Source organism: Physeter macrocephalus, chromosome 7 (genome assembly GCF_002837175.3).
Source record: "Physeter macrocephalus isolate SW-GA chromosome 7, ASM283717v5, whole genome shotgun sequence".
NCBI classification, from domain to species: domain Eukaryota; kingdom Metazoa; phylum Chordata; class Mammalia; order Artiodactyla; family Physeteridae; genus Physeter; species Physeter macrocephalus.
The window spans coordinates 106,483,911-106,490,021 of record NC_041220.1 but is presented as its reverse complement, the minus strand read 5'-3'; the positions used below and the strand labels follow the sequence as shown (position 1 = coordinate 106,490,021).

Genomic DNA, 6,111 nt, shown 5'->3' with positions numbered 1-6,111 from the left:
CATCGGCAGGCGGATTCTCAACCACTGCGCCACCAGGGAAGCCCCATACTCCCTTTCTTTAGTGTTGATTTATTCTGGAAAAAAGCCTATCAGAGGAAGATGCTGCCACTCAACATTTGAACCAAAATTCTGAATTTATTGCTTGCTAAACAAGGGAGAGCTATACTTCGGAGTGTCTCCATAAATAAACAGAGAGAGAACCTTACACAGCGGTTGAAAATGTTGAGTGATTGACAGACTTTCAGAAGGAGGTTCATGGACTGACTTTCAGGGGACTATTTTTCCGTTGGCTGGCTTGTAGGTGTGTAGTTCCTGATGCAAAACTGTCATGGATCTCTTGGGCTAGATTTAAAAATTGTTCTGGTAGTTACTGTTGCTATGACCAATAAATAATAAATCCTTTCCTAGGAACCTAGGAAATATTTTGTTAGGTCTGTTTGGGGAAGGATTTGGAGACTTTATTGGATATATTTGCTGTGGCTTTGCAGAGCCCTGTTTTCTAAAGGACTGACCTTCTTTAGCTAGAGATTGGATCAGGGATCATATCATTCCTCTCAGCAGCTCTTGATTTAGCATAGTTATACAGGTCAATTGTGACCTGAGTCAGCTGCCCATCTGTTTCATGCTTAGGTTCACTGTGGAATGGAAGCTATTGACACAGATCCCTGTAGGTCAGTCATCTCTATTTCTTTTCCCATTATGGTGATTTACATCTATTTTGCCTCTAACGATTACATGCCACCACCTGCTTCTACCAATGCCTGCGTGCTATCATCTTCATAAACACTCAGGAACCCAGTTCCATTGTGGCATGTCCTTCAGAGGACAGTCACCATGAGCTGCTCAGTGGTGTCACTTTCCCCATCACCAGTGTATTTCTTATTTAATGAGAGGAATGTTCTCTGGTCCCTCCTGGAAACATATCTGGTAGGTCTTCTCCTTTCATATGAAAAGCCTATTCAAAAATTTCTACACATGTGAGCCTCTTGACTCTTTCTTTAGTCTTCCGCCAAGGCAGTTTTGGCATCTCTAGCTTTTTTGACTTTAGGCAACTGTGATGGACGCCGAGATGCACTGGCCAGATCCAGCATCAAGGACAGATTTTTCCCAGATGCTAGGAGTGCTGCCCCCAGATATCCTTCACCTGTCAGCCCTTCGGGGCTCTCCTTAACTGCGGATGATGTTGGCACAATTTCCACCATCCCCCCACTCTTGCCCTGGAAAAAATTATTATGTTTAATATGCTGAGATCTAAAAGATGCTGGTGTGGTGGTGGTCCTTGTCATGTTTCCATATAACTTATTCTGGCCCCTGAACAAAATCAAAAACAAAACACAACATGGATCTGGAGGATGACAGTAAAACACCACAAGCACAATCAAATAGAAATCTCAATAGCAACCACTATGCCAGATGTGCCCTCTTTACTAGAGTAGATTAACATGGCTTCTGATTTGGCAAATTCATATTTTTCCCCTATCAGAAAAATACGTTCTTATTCCCACAAAATGGACAATATCAGGGGCTGGCAAACTTCCTGTAAAGGTCCAGATAGTACATGTTAGGTTTTTCCAGCTGTACAGTCTGTCACAACTACTTAACTGTATTGTAGTGCAAAAGCAGCCACAGATAATACATTTTTTTTTTTTTTTTTTTTTTTTGCGGTACGCGGGCGTCTCACCGTTGTGGCCTCTCCCGTTGCGGAGCACAGGCTCTGGACGCGCAGGCTCAGCGGCCATGGCTCACGGGCCCCGCCGCTCCGGGGCACAAACCCGTGTCCCCTGCATCGGCAGGTGGACTCTCAACCACTGCGCCACCAGGGAAGACCGATAATACATTTTTAAAAATGAGTATGGCCATGTCTCAATAAAACTTTATAAAAACACATGCCAAGATTGGTTCAATATGGCAGAGTATAAGGACATGCGCTCACTCCCTCTTGCGAGAGCACCGGAATCAGAACTAACTGCTGAACGATCATCGACAGGAAGACACTGGAACTCACCAAAAAAGATACCGCACATGCAAAGACAAAGGAGAAGCCACAATGAGAGGATAGGAGGGGCACAATCACAATAAAATCAAATCCCATAATTGCCGGGTGGGTGACTCACAAACTGGAGAACACTTATACCACAGAAGTCCACCCACCGGAGTGAAGGTTCTGAGCAGAGCCGGGTAGGCTCCAGTGCTGCGTTGGCTCAGGCCACACAACCAACAGGGAGGGAACCCAGCCCCACCCATCAGCAGTCAAGCGGATTCAAGTTTTACCGAGCTCTGCCTACCACCAGTCCCTCCCATCAGGAAGCTTGCACAAGCCTCTTAGATAGCCACATCTACCAGAGGGCAGACACCAGAAGCAAGAACAAATACAATTCTGCAGCCTGTGGAACAAAAACCACATTCACAGAAAGATAGACAACATGAAAAGGCAGAGTGCTATATACCGGATGAAGGAACAAGCTAAAAGCCTAGAAAAACAACTTAAATGACATGGAGATGGGCAACCTTCCAGAAAAAGAATTCAGAATAATGATAGTGAAGATGATCCAGGACCTCGGAAAAAGTATGGAGGCAAAGAACGAGAAGATGCAAGAAATGTTTTACAAAGATGTGGGCTTTTGGTGTGAGGTGGTTCCTGCTGGGTTCCTCATCTCCTGTGTGATGTGGGCTTTTGGTGTGAGGTGGTTCCTGTTGGGTTCCTTATTCCCTTTGTGATGTGGGCTTTTAGTGTGAGGTGGTTCCTGTTGGGTTCCTTATCCCCTTTGTGATGTGGGCTTTTGGTGTGAGGTGTTTCCTGCTGGGTTCCTCATCCCCTTTGTGATGTGGGTTTTTGGTGTGACGTGGTTCCTGCTGGGTTCCTCATCCCCTTTGTGATGTGGGTTTTTGGTGTTACGTGGTTCCTGCTGCGTTCCTCATCCCCTTTGTTATGTGGAGGCTGACGTGTGAGTGAGGTGGTTCCTGCTGGGTTTCTCATCCCCTTTGTGATGTGGACACTGAAGTATGAGTTGGTTTCTGCTGAGTTTCTCATCCCCTATGTGATGTGGGCCCTTTGGTGTGAAGTGGTTCCTGCTGGGTTCCTCATCGCCTTGGTGATGTGAGCCCTTTGGTGTGAGGTGGTTCTTGCTTGGTTCCTCATCCCCTTTGTGATGTGGGTTTTTGGTCTTACGAGGTTCCTGCTTGGTTCCTCTTCCCCTTTGTGATGTGGACGCTGACGTGTGAGGTGGTTCCTGCTGGGTTTCTCATCCCCTATGTGATGTGGGTCCTTTGGTGTGAAGTGGTTCCTGCTGGGTTCCTCATCTCCTTTGTGATGTGGGCTTCTGGTGTGAGGTAGTTCCTGCTGGGCTCCTCATCCTATTTTTTATGTGGGGTTTTGGTGTGAAGTGGTTCCTGCTGGATACCTCATCCCCTTTATGATGTGGACCTTTTGGTTGAGGTGGTTCCTGCTGGGTTCCTCATCCTCTAAGTGATGTGGGCCTTTTGGTGTTATGTGGTTCCTGCTGGGTTTCTCATCCCCTTTGTGATGTGGTCCCTTTGGTGTGAACTGGTTCCTGCTGCGTTCCTCATCTCTTTTGTGACTTGGACTTTTGGTATGAGGTGGTTCCTGATGCGTTCTTCATCCCCTTTATGATATGGACGCTGACGTGTGAGGTGGTTCCTGCTGGGTTCCTCACCCCATTTGTGATGTGGGACTTTTGTTGTGTTGTGGTTTCTGCTCGGTTCCTCATCCCCTTTGTGATGTTGATGCTGACGTGTGAGGTGGTTCATTCTGGGTTCCTCATCCCCTTTGTGATGTGAGCTTTTGGTGTGAGGTGTTTCCTTCTGCATTCCTCATTCTGTTTGTGATGTGGACCATTTGGTGTGAGGTGGTTCCTGCTGGTTTCCTCATCCCCTTTGTGATGTGGACCCTTTGGTGTGAGGTGTTTCCTTATTGGTTCCTCATCCCCTTTGTCATGTGAGTTTTTGGTGTGAGGTGTTTCCTTCTGCGTTCCTCATTCCGTTTGTGATGTGGGCCCTTTGGTGTTAGGTGGTTCCTGCTGGGTTTCTCATCCCCTTTGTGAAGAGGATGCTGACGTGTGAGGTGGTTCTATCTGGGTTCCTCAGCCCCTTTGTGATGTGGGCCATTCAGTGTGAGATGTTTCCTGCTGGGTTCCTTATCCTGTTTGTGATGTGGGGTTTTGGTGTGAAGTGGTTCCTGCTGGATACCTCATCCCGTTTATGATGTGGGCCTTTTGGTGTGAGGTGGTTCCTGCTGGGTTCCTCATGCAATCTGTGATGTGGGCCCTTTGGTGTGAGGTGGTTCCTGCTTTTTTCCTCATCCCCTTTGTGATGTGGGTTTTTGATGTGACGTGGCTCCTGCTGGGTTCCTCATCCCCTTTGTGATGTGGACCCTTTGGTGTGAGGTGGTTCCTTCTATGTTCCTCATCCCTTTTGTGATGTGGATCCTTGCTGTGAGGTGGTTCCTGGTGGGTTCCTCATCCCCTTGGTGTGAGGTGGTTCCTGGTGGGTTCCTCATCCTGTTTGTGATGTGGGCCCTTTGGTGTGAGGTGGTTCCTGCTGTGTTCGTAATCCCCTTTGTGATGTGGGCCCCTTGGTTAGAGGTGGTTCCTGCTGGGTTCCTCATCCCCTTTGTGATGTTGGCCTTTTGGTGTGAGGTGGTTCCTGCTTGGTTCCTCATCCCCTTTGTGATGTGGGCTTTTGGTGTGACGTGGACACATACAGACTGAAAGTGAGGAGATGGAAAAAGATATTTCATGCAAATGGAAATCAAAAGAATGCTGGAGTAGCAATACTCATATCAGATAAAATACAATTTAAAATAAAGAATGTTACAAGAGACAAGCAAGGACACTACATAATGATCAAGGGAGCAATCCCAGAAGAAGATATAACAATTATAATTATAAATATATATGCACCCAACATAGGAGCAACTCAATACATAAGGCAAGTGCTAACAGCTATAAAAGAGGAAAATGGCAGTAACACAATACCATTGGGTGACTTTAACACCTCACATACTCCAATGGATAGGTCATCCAGACAGAAAATTAATAAGGAAACACAAGCTTTAACTGACACAACAGACCAGATAGATTTAAGTGATATTTATAGGATATTCCATCCAAAAACAGCAGATTACACTTTCTTCTCAAGGACGCAGGGAACATTCTCCAGGATAGATCACATCTTGTGTCACAAATCAAGCCTCGGTAAATTTAAGAAAACTGAGTCATATCAAGCATCTTTTCCGACCACAATGCTATGAGATTAGAAATCAATTACAGGGAAAAAATGTAAAAAACACAAACACATGGAGGCTAAACAATACGTTACTAAATAACCAAGAGATCACTGAGGAAATCAAAGAGGAAATCAAAAAATACCTAGCGACCAATGGCAATGAAAACACGACGATCCAAAACCTATGCGATGCACCAAAAGCAGTTCTAAGAGGAAAGGTTATAGCAATACAATCCTACCTCAGGAAACAAGAAAAATCTCAAATAAACAATCTAACCCCACACCTAAAGGAACTAGAGAAAGAAGAACTAACAAAATCCAAAGTTAGCAGAAGGAAAGAAATCATAAAGATCAGTGCAGAAATAAATGTAATAGAAACAAAGAAAAGAATAGCAAAGATCGATAAAATTAAAAGCTGGTTCTTTGAGAAGATAAACAAAATTGATAAACCTTTAGCCAGACTCATCAAGAAAAAGAGGGAGAGGACTCAAATCAATAAAATTAGAAGTGAAAAAGGAGAAGTTACAATGGACACCTTAGAAATACCAAGCATCATAAGAGACTACTACAGGCAACTCTATGCCAATAAAATGGACAACCTGGAAGAAATGGAAAAATTCTTAGAAAGGTAAAAAATTCCAAGGCGGAAGGAGGAAGAAATAGAAAATATGAACTGACCAATCACAAGTAATGAAATTGAAACTGTGATTAAAAATCTTCCAACAAACAAAAGTCCAGGCCCAGATGTCTTCACAGCCGAATTCTATCAAACATTTAGAGAAGAGCTAACACCCATCCTTCTCAAACTCTTCCAAAAAATTGCAGAGGAAGGAACACTCCCAAACTCATTCTATGAGGCCACCATCA

At 44.8% G+C, this 6,111-nt stretch overlaps 1 protein-coding gene and 1 long non-coding RNA gene across 2 annotated transcripts in view; one reads left to right on the top strand and one right to left on the bottom strand.

The window, feature by feature from the left end:
* Positions 1-6,111, top strand: part of LOC112063761 (uncharacterized) — a 96,174-nt gene that overhangs the window by 74,962 nt on the left and 15,101 nt on the right. The gene's annotated exons all lie outside the window — the stretch shown is intronic.
* ZNF518B (zinc finger protein 518B) overlaps positions 4,621-6,111 on the bottom strand; it is a 65,017-nt gene continuing 63,526 nt past the window's right edge. The window contains exon 4 of the mRNA XM_055086142.1: positions 4,621-4,723. The gene's annotated coding sequence lies outside the window, so the exon portion shown is untranslated. The remainder of the gene's footprint in view (positions 4,724-6,111) is intronic.